The 11,055-nt window shown below is 39.0% G+C and overlaps 1 non-coding gene across 1 annotated transcript; it reads right to left on the reverse strand.

Moving 5' to 3' along the window:
* Positions 1-2,582: 2,582 nt before the first annotated feature.
* On the reverse strand, positions 2,583-2,690 carry LOC148564490 (small nucleolar RNA R71). Its single transcript, XR_015884084.1, has one exon. It is a non-coding gene; the product is annotated as a small nucleolar RNA R71 (small nucleolar RNA).
* Between the last annotated feature and the right edge of the window lie 8,365 nt (positions 2,691-11,055).

Raw genomic sequence — 11,055 nt, forward strand, 5'->3', positions numbered from 1 at the left:
ATCTCCGTGGGATCGACCCTTACTCACGTAAGGTTTTATTACTTGGACGAACCAGTGCACTTGCTGGTTAGTTGTATCGAAGTTGTGACAAATTATGAATTAAGATTAGAGCACCAAGTTTTTGGAGCCATTACCAGGAATCACAATTTTGTGCACCAAGTTTTTGGCGCCATTGCCGGGGATTGTTCGAGTTTGGACAACTGACGGTCCATCTTGTTGCTTAGATTAGGTAATTTTCTTTTTGTTTTATTTTCAAAAATTTTTCAAAAATCTTTCAAAAATTTCTCATCTGTTTTTGAAAATTATTCTAAATTTTTAAGAATGAATTCTAGTGTTTCATGAAGCATGTTGAAGCCTGGCTGGCTATAAAGCCATGTCTAATTCTTTTGGACTGTGGCTTCCAACCATCAGCATAGAGGCAAGTTAATTGGAATATCAGCTGTTGCATGCCTGATTTATATCCTAAAGCTAGCTGGCTATTAAGCCATGCCCAACCCTTGGATTGGAGCTTTAGGCCAATATTGAAAGATTCCTGGGATTCTTATAAAAAATTTTGAATTTCTTATTTTCTTTTTACTATATGTTTTTCGAAAAAAATTTAAAAGAAAATACAAAAAAATCATAAAATCATAAAATCAAAAAATATTTTGTGTTTTTTTTTGTTTGAGTCTTGAGTCAACTTTTAAGTTTGGTGTCACTTGCATTTTTTCTAAAAAATTTATGCATTTTTCGAAAATTCATGCATTCATAGTGTTCTTCATGATCTTCAAATTGTTCTTGGTAAGTCTTCTTATTTGATCTTCATATTTTCTTGGTTTGTGTCTTTTCTTGTTTTTCATATGCATTTTTAATTTGTTAGTTTCTGAAGTTTGAAAATTTCCAAGTTTGGTGTCTTGCATGTTCTTCTTTCATTAAAAAATTTTCAAAAATAAGTCTTGATGTTCATCTTGATCTTCAAAGTGTTCTTGGTGTTCATCTTGACATTCATAGTGTTCTTGCATGCATTCATCGTTTTAATCTCAAAATTTTCATGCATTGATTCTTTTTCATGTTTTTCTCTTTCTTCATTAAAAATTCAAAAATAAAAAAAAATATATCTTTCCCTTTTTCACTCATAAATTTTTGAAAATTTGAGTTGACTTTTTCAAAACTTTTTAAAATTTAGTTGTTTCTTATGAGTCAATTCAAATTTTCAATTTAAAAATCTTATCTTTTTCAAAATCTTTTTCAAAAATCATATCTTTTTCATTTTTCTTATTTATTTTCGAAAATTTTAAAAATGTTTTTCAAAAATGTTTTTCTTAATTTTATATCATATTTTCAAAAATATCATCAACAATTAATGTTTTGATTCAAAAATTTCAAGTTTGTTACTTACTTGTTAAGAAAGATTCAAACTTTAAGTTCTAGAATCATATCTTGTGATTTCTTGTGAATCAAGTCATTAATTGTGATTTTAAAAATCAAATCTTTTTCAAAACTAATTTCAATCATATCTTTTCAAAAATATCTTTTTATCTTATCTTTTTCAAAATCATATCTTTTTAATCCTATCTTTTCATATCATATCATTTTCAAATATCTTTTCTAACTTCTTATCTTCTTAACTTTTAAAAATTGATTTTCAAAATATGTTTCAACTAACTAATTAACTTTTTGTTTGTTTGTTATCTCTTTCAAAATTACCTAACTAACTTTACCTCTCTAATTTTCGAAAATACCTCCCTCTTTTTCAAAAATTCTTTTTAATTGATTAATTGTTTCAATTTTTAATTTTAATTTTAATTTTATCTTAATTTTCGAAAATCATTAACTATTTTTAAAAATTTATTTTTTGAAATTCCCTCTCTCCCATCTCCTTCTATTTATTTATTAATTTACTAACACTTCTCTTCATCTCAAATCACTGGTCCTATCCTCACCCTTGTGTTTGGATTATCCATTCTTCTTCACTCTTACTCCCTTTCTTCTTCTACTAACAACAAGGGAACCTCTATACTGTGGTAAAAAGGATCCCTATTATTATTTTCTGTTCCCTTCTTTTTCATATGAGCAGGAGCAAGGACAAGAACATTCTTGTTGAAGCAGACCCTGAACCTGAAAGGACTCTGAAGAGGAAACTAAGAGAAGCTAAATTACAACAATCCAGAGACAACTTTACAAAAATTTTTGAAAAGGAAGAGCAGATAGCAGCCGAAAATAATAACAATGCAAGGAAGATGCTTGGTGACTTTACTGCACCAAATTCCAATTTACATGGAAGAAACATCTCCATCCCTACCATTGGAGCAAACAATTTTGAGCTTAAGCCTCAACTAGTTTTTCTGATGCAACAAAACTGCAAGTTTCATGGACTTCCATCTGAAGATCCCTTTCAGTTCTTAACTGAATTCTTGCATATATGTGATATTGTTAAGACTAATGGAGTAGATCCTGAAGTCTACAGGCTCATGCTTTTCCCTTTTTCTGTAAGAGACAAAGCTAGAATATGGTTGGACTCTCAACCCAAGGATAGCCTGAACTCTTGGCATAAGCTGGTCACGGCTTTCTTAGCCAAGTTCTTTCCTCCTCAAAAGCTGAGTAAGCTTAGAGTGGATGTTCAAACCTTCAGACAGAAGGAAGGTGAATCCCTCTATGAAGCTTGGGAGAGATACAAGCAACTGACCAAAAAGTGTCCTTCTGACATGCTTTCAGAATGGACCATCCTGGATATATTCTATGATGGTCTGTCTGAATTAGCTAAGATGTCATTAGATACTTCTACAGGTGGATCCATTCACCTAAAGAAAACGCCTGCAGAAGCTCAAGAACTTATTGACAAGGTTGCTAACAACCAGTTTATGCACACTTCTGAGAGGAATCCTATGAGTAATGGGACGCCTCAGAAGAAGGGAGTTCTTGAAATTGATACTCTGAATGCCATATTGCCCCAGAATAAAATATTGACTCAGCAGGTCAATATGATTTCTCAGAGTCTGAATGGAATACAAGCTGCATCCAACAGTACTCAAGAGGCATCTTCTGAAGAAGAAGCTTATGATCCTGAGAACCCTGCAATAGCAGAGGTAAATTATATGGATGAACTTTATGGAAACACCTATAACCCCTCATGGAAAAATCACCCAAATCTCTCATGGAAGGATCAACAAAAGCCTCAACAAGGCTTTAATAATGGTGGAAGAAACAGGTTTAACAATAGTAAACCTTTTCCATCATCCACTCAGCAACAGACAGAAAATTCTGAGCAGAATCCATCTAGCTTAGCAAATTTAGTCTCTGATCTATCTAAGGCCACTGTGAGTTTCATGAATAAAACAAGGTCTTCCATTAGAATTTTGGAGGCACAAGTGGGCCAGGTGAGTAAGAAGATCACTGAAACCCCTCCTAGTACTCTCCCAAGCAATACAGAAGAGAATCCAAAGAGAGATTACAAGGCCATAGATATAACCATCATGGTCGGATCCAAGGAGGAAGGGGAGGACGTGAATTCCAAGGAGGAAGACCTCCTGGGACGTCTAGTGATCAACAAGGAGTTTCCCTTTGAGGAACCAAAAGACTCTGAGGCTCATCTAGAGACCATAGAGATTCCATTAAACCTCCTTATGCCCTTCATAAGCTCTGATGAGTATTCTTCTTCAGAAGAGAATGAGGATGTTACTGAAGAGCAAGTTGCCAAGTTCCTTGGTGCAATCATGAAGCTAAATGCCAATTTATTTGGTAATGAGACTTGGGGAGATGAACCTCCCCTGTTCACCAATGAACTAAATGCATTGGATCACCTGAGATTGCCTCAAAAGAAACAGGATCCTGGGAAGTCCCTAATACCTTGTACCATAGGCACCATGACCTTTGAGAAGGCTCTATGTGACCTTGGGTCAGGAATAAACCTCATGCCACTCTCTGTAATGGAGAAAATGGGAATCTTTGAGGTACAAGCTGCTAGAATCTCATTAGAGATAGCAGACAATTCCAGAAAACAGGCTTATGGACAAGTAGAGGACGTGTTAGTAAAGGTTGAAGGCCTTTACATCCCTGCTGATTTCATAATCTTGGATACTGGGAAGGATGAGGATGAATCCATCATTCTTGGAAGACCCTTCCTAGCCACAGCAAGAGTTGTGATTGATGTAGACAGAGGAGAATTGATCCTTCAACTGAATGAGGACAACCTTGTGTTTAAAACTCAAGAATCTCCTTCTGTAACAATGGAGAGGAAGCATAGAAAGCTTCTCTCAGTACAGAGTCAACTAAAGCCCTCACAGTCAAACTCTAAGTTTGGTGTTGGGAGGCCTCAGCCAAACTTTAAGTTTGGTGTTGAACTCCCATATCCAAACTCTAAGTTTGGTGTTGGGAATCTATAAAATTGACCTGATCACCTGTGTGGCTCCATGAGAGCCCACTGTCAAGCTATTGACATTAAAGAAGCGCTTGTTGGGAGGCAACCCAATTTTTATTTATCTAATTTTATTTTTATTTTATTGTTCTTTCATGTTTTATTAGGTTCATGATCATGTGGAGTCACAAAATAAATACAAAAATTAAAAACAGAATCAAAAACATAATCAAAAACAGCAGAAGAAAAATCACACCCTGAAGGAAGGGCTTACTGGCGTTTAAACGCCAGTAAGGAGCATCTGGCTGGCGTTCAACGCCAGAACAGAGCATGGATCTGGCGTTGAATGCCCAAAACAAGAAGCATCCTGGCGTTCAGATGCCAAGAATGCACACTGAGGAAAGCTGGCGCTGAACGCCAGAAACAAGCATAGAACTAGCGTTCAACGCTAGAAACATGCTGCATCTGGGCGCTGAATTCCCAGAACAAGCACCAATTCGGCGCTTAAACGCCAGAATTGTATGCAAAGGCATTTTACATGCCTAATTGGTGCAGGGATGCAATTCCTTGACACCTCAGGATCTGTGGACCCCATAGGATCATCTCAGCATCTGTGGACCCCACAGGATCCCCACCTACCTCCACTCATACTCTTCCCTCTTCTCATTCATCCTCTCTGCCCAATAAACACCCTTCCCCAAAACCCTTCACCAATTACCTCAAGCTCTCTTCCCTACTACCCCTTCACCACTCACATCCATCCACTCTTCTCCATAAACCTACCTCATAAACCCCACATACCTTCAAAATTCAAAATCACTTTCCCACCCAAACCCATCCCATATGGCCGAACCTTAACCCCTCTCCCTCCACTATATAAACCCCTCGATTCTTCTTCATTTTCACACAACACAACCCTCTCTTCCTCTTCTTGGCCGAAACACAAACCTCTCTCCCTCTCCTCCATTTCTTCTTCTTCATCTTTTCTTTCTTCTCTTGCTCGAGGGCGAGCAATATTCTAAGTTTGGTGTGGTAAAAGCATAAAGCTTTTTGTTTTTCCATTACCATTGATGGCACCTAAGATCGAAGAATCCTCTAGAAAAGGGAAAGGAGAGACAAAAGCTTCCACCTCCGAGTCATGGGAGATGGAAAGATTCATCTCCAAAGCCCATCAAGACCACTTCTATGATGTTGTGGCCAAGAAGAAGGTGATCCCCGAGGTCTCTTTCAAACTCAAGAAAATTGAGTATCCGGAGATCCAACATAAGATCCAAAGAAGAGGTTGGGAAGTTCTAACAAACCCCATCCAACAAGTCAGAATTCTAATGGTTTAAGAGTTCTATGCTAATGCATGGATCACTAGGAACCATGATCAAAGTAAGAACCCAAACCCAAAGAATTATCTCACCATAGTTCGGGGGAAATACTTAGATTTTAGTCTGGAAAATGTGAGGTTGGCGTTCAACTTGCCAATGATGGAAGAAAACGCATGCCCCTACACAAGGAGAGTCAACTTTGATCAAAGGTTGGACCAAGTCCTCATGGACATATGTGTGGAAGGTGCTCAATGGAAGATTGACTCAAAAGGCAAACTGGTTCAATTGAGAAGACTGGACCTTAAGCCTGTAGCTAGAGGATGGTTGGAGTTCATTCAACGCTCAATCATTCCCATTAGCAACCAGTCTGAAGTTACTATAGACCGGGCCATCATGATCCATAGCATCATGATTGGAGAAGAGGTGGAGGTTCATGAGATTATACCTCAAGAACTCTACAAGGTGGCTGACAAGTCCTCCACTATGGCAATGTTAGATTTTCCTCACCTCATTTTCCATCTATGCAATTCGGCTGGGATTGACATAGAGGGAGATATCCTCATTGATGAGGACAAGCCCATCACTAAGAAAAGGATGGAGCAAACAAGAGAGCCTATTCATGGATCTCAAGAGACGCATGAAGAAGCTCATCACCAGGAAATCCCTGAGATGCCTCAAGGGATGCACTTTCCTCCACAGAACTTTTGGGAGCAAATCAACACCTCCCTAGGAAAACTGAGTTCCAACATGGGACAACTATGGGTGGAACATCAAGAGCACTCAATCATCCTCCATGAAATTAGAGAAGATCAAAGAGCTATGAGGGAGGAGCAACAAAGACAAGGAAGAGACATAGAAGAGCTCAAGGACATCATTGGTACCTCAAGAAGAAAACGCCACCACCACTAAGGTGGACTCATTCCTTGTTCTCAAATTTTTGGTTTTTCGTTTTCTTATGTTAAATGTTTATCTATGTTTGTGTCTTTATTACATGATCATTAGTGTCTAAGTGTCTATGCCTTAAAATAGTGAATATGAATCCATCACCTCTCTTAAATGAAAAATGTTTTAAAAATAAAAGAACAAGAAGTACATGGTTTCGAATTCATCCTTGAACTTAGTTTAATTATATTGATGTTGAGACAATACTTTTTGTTTTCTGAATGAATGCTTGAACAGTGCATATGTCTTTTGAAGTTGGTGTTTTTGAATGTTATATATGTTGGCTCTTGAAAGAATGACGAACAGGAGACATGTTATTTGATAATCTGAAAAATCATAAAAATGATTCTTAAAGCAAGAAAAACCAGTGAATACAAAGCTTGCAGAAAAAAAAATAAAAAAAGAAAAAGCAAGCAGAAAAAGCCAAAAGCTCTTAAAACCAAAAGGCAAGAGCAAAAAGGCAATAGCCCTTAAAACCAAAAGGCAAGGGTAATAAAAAGAATCCCAAGGCTTTGAGCATCAGTGGATAGGAGGGCCTAAAGGAATAAAATCCTGGCCTAAGCGGCTAAACCAAGCTGTCCGTAACCATGTGCTTGTGGCATGAAGGTGTCAAGTGAAAACTTGAGACTGAGCGGTTAAAGTCAAGGTCCAAAGCAAAAGAAGAGTATGCTTAATGTAAGACCCGGTTAATTAACGGCTAATTAACCCATATATGAGAATTTATTCTAGAAAGCCAAAAATGATATTTTTATGGCTTAATATGATAGAGGAAATTGAGACGAGAATTTCGGTACCAATTTTATAGAATTCGGACCAAGATTGGACCGAACGGGCCAAACCGGGCCAACCGGACCCAAAGTGGGCCCTTGGCCCAACATAACTAAACCAAAACCCTAGTTTTCAGCACTCTCTCTCCTCACAACACACTCAAACACGCTGAAATTGAAGAGAGGGGAGGAAGAACACTCTCTCAAGTTCTTTCTCTCACTTGATCTTCAAACCACCATAACTTTTGATCTAGAGCTCCGATTGCCGCTCCGTTTGCGGCCACGCGTTCACCGCGGAGAGCTCTACAAAACCCATACAACTAATCTTGAGGTAAGCCACGTGTTTCTGTTCGAAATTCCAGCCCTTATTTTCGAGTTTCATGGGTAAAATATTGAGATTTTGGGTTCTTTGATGTTATAGGACCCAACTCTCTTGAAGGAGAAGGTTAATCTTGTCTCCTTGGACCTTGGGTGTGGTAAGATTCTCAACCCTAGTGTGATTTTGTTGTTCTATGATGTTTGGGTTTTGAGATGTTGTGTATGGGTATGATGGTTGTGGCTTAGGTTGTGTATATGTGAATATTGGAGCTTGATTGGTGACTTTGAAAAGCTTGGAAAGAGTTTGGTGGTGAAAAATCTGTTCTTGGAGGTGTTGAGGCCTTGAGAGCTTGTGGATAAGTGGTTTGGAAGTGCTCCGGGGGAGCTTGGGAAAAATCGGCTAAGGTATGGTTTCGGTTTCCCGTATCTAATATGTAATGTGGTAGGAAATACTTAGGCTAGAGGCCCTAAGATAGGCATTGAATTGTTGATGTTGTTGAATGATTGAGATATATGATGTGGTCATATATGTGATGATGATTATTAAGGCCTTAGTGGTATGATGTATGAGAAATATGCATGTTGTGATATATACTTGATGATTGGTTATGGTTGAATTGTGGGTTGAACCATGTTGATGGTGAGTATGATGTTGATTGTGTACAATAATAATTTATTGGAATTGGTGTTGTTGAGAATTGGCATGAGGAATAGTATATGATATGTCAATGTGTTTGAGTTTGAGCCACTTGGGTGAAGTGGGGTAAAATGATGAGATAGTGATTTTGGTAATTTGTGGTAATGTGTGTCAATGTGTGAGTTGAGGAGGCTTGATGTTGAATTTGATATATTTTGATTGATTTCAAAGAAAAGGGATGAACTTGGCATGTTTTGATTGGTTTTGAAAAGAGTTGGAAATGGCTTGTTTTGAAATTGGCACTTTGTGGTTTTGTATGAAAATATGGTTTTTGGGCACACTTTGGCGGGACATAACTTGGACTACGGATCTCCGTTTTGTACCAAATCTGTTTAGAAATGAAATTGGATCCGGGATGTCCATGCCGTTCAAAGAACGGGTGAAAAACGATTTAAAATGAGGAAGTTATGTCCGTTGGAAGATTGGGGTTTAAATCTGTGAATTCTACAGCTTTTAACTTAGAAAATTTTTAGCAGAATGACCCCTTGCGCGTGGGCGCACCTGGCGCGTACGCGCCGATCTTCCAGAAAGCGCCATCCACGCGTGCGCGTGATGTGCGCGGGCGCGCCGATTGTGCTGCACCCAATGCCCAGCCATTTTCCAGAGAGTTATGCCAGAACTGTGCCAGTGTTGTGCCTGGGGCACGAGAACACCCGCGCGTACGCATGGTTGGCGCATGCGCGTCGATTGGCAAATCTTTAATCCACGCGTTAGCGTGCATGACGCTTGCGCGTCGATGAGTTTTTGAGGCCATCCACGCGTGCGCGTGGAGTGCGCGTACGCGTGGCCCTGTTTTCATCCCAAAGTTGATTTTTGAGTTTTAAAAGCCAAATCTCATACTTCTAAGCCTCCGATCTCACCATTTATGTCTTAAATCATTATGACATGCCTAGCTATTAAAAAGGGGCTAGTGAATGAGGTAACTTGCGAGTGAAGCAAGGGAAAAATGAATGATCAATGAGGATCAAGATGATTATGTGAGATGCGGAGGATGGTGGTGGAAGTGCTTGTTAAGCCATGGGCCGAAAGGCTATAATTGCTAATGAAACGGCTGGTTATGGATTTAACCGTGAGCCGGAAAGGCTGTGTATAATATGAATATTGGCTGGTTCTGGACTGAACCGTGAGCCGGATGGCTGATATGGATGTTGATCCATGGATGAGAATTCATGCATGCTTATGCTGAATTATTGATAATTGAGATTTGCACTTCCACTATCAGAGGCACGAGATCCCTGGGAGGAAGCAGTGGCTAGCCACCACGTGCTCCAGGTGGAGGCTCGAGACTCTGTTGACCCTATGTCGTAAGTGTGGCCGGGCACTGTGAAAGACCCGGATGAGCTCGCCCCCGAAATATTCACCAGTGAGGGTGATGGATATGGATCATGTTTATGATCAAGTTTATAACGAGTATAACTCGAGTTGGGGATGCGCGACAGAGGGACAGTCCAATGGTTAGCTACCAGGACTTGTCGTGTTGGCTCTATAACCGACAGATGATATCATCAGCCACTAGGGACAGGCATTCATCATATGCATACTATGTGAATTGTTTGAGATTGCCTATTTGACTGCATATTACTTGCTAATTGTCTAAATGTCTTAACTGCTCCTATTTGTATATTCTTTGTCTGATATAACTGTGTTTGCTATAATATACTCCTGCTGGTGGTTGGGAGGTTTGAAGGAATTGGAAAGGGAAGTATTAGTTAGACTGAAGAATCTTTAGTCAGATACCCTTATATGGTTTAGCTTGTTTATAAGCTTTGATATTATCTGGAGGAAGTTCTAGGATTGCCTTTGGCTTTCCTCTATTATTATGTATTATATATGTGGAAGCTGTTACCGTGCTGGGGACCTCTGGTTCTCACCCATGCGGATTTTGTGGTTTTCAGATGCAGGACGTTGAGGCATGCTGGAGACTTCTGGATTAGCGAAGATCCTTTGTTCTTGGGACTCTGTTTTGGTTTATATATCTTGTTTAGATACTTTTATCTCCATTAAATAATACAAACTGTGATGACTCCTTCTAGAGGGGATTTTGGAGAATAGGTTGCATGTATTTGTGTCCCTTTGGGTTTCCTTTGGGGTTTCCTTATTTTATTATATGTATATATTATTATGCTTGGACCGGTTATCTTCGCAGCCGGATCTTGAGTCTTGATATTCCCGTTTTTGACACTCTTTATATATATGATCTTGCGTTAGCTTATCCTTTGCTCGTTACGTTATCGATCGGAGTGTTGCGCGTTCGAGTTACGGTTTTTGTTTACCCCTTTTTCTACAAAGGCTCCTAGTTATAATCAATTATTCATACTACTATACGTACTAAATTTTTGTTTTAGAGGTCGTAATACCTTGCCATCTCTGAATTATGACTTAAGCATAAGACTCTGTATGGTAGGGTGTTACATTATGGTATCAGAGCAGTTCGTTCCTGTAGAGCCTGAGGAATGGACTGACTATGCTTCTGTGCATTCTCTATATGTGTGTTATGTGCTGTTAGTGTATCTGTTTGATATAATTGGCATAAACGTTCATGAGCATGCATTTGGGACTTTGAAGCACTAAACTTCCGATATTGAGACTGATCAACTTAATATCGATTGTTTGGTGTGTATAGGAACCAGATGGCGCCTCGTGGACGCGGTAGAGGCCGTGGGAGGGGACATACGAATGCTC

The sequence above is a fragment of the Arachis ipaensis genome, chromosome B5, assembly GCF_059453495.1.
Source record: "Arachis ipaensis isolate K30076 ecotype BB chromosome B5, ASM5945349v1, whole genome shotgun sequence".
Classification (NCBI taxonomy): domain Eukaryota; kingdom Viridiplantae; phylum Streptophyta; class Magnoliopsida; order Fabales; family Fabaceae; genus Arachis; species Arachis ipaensis.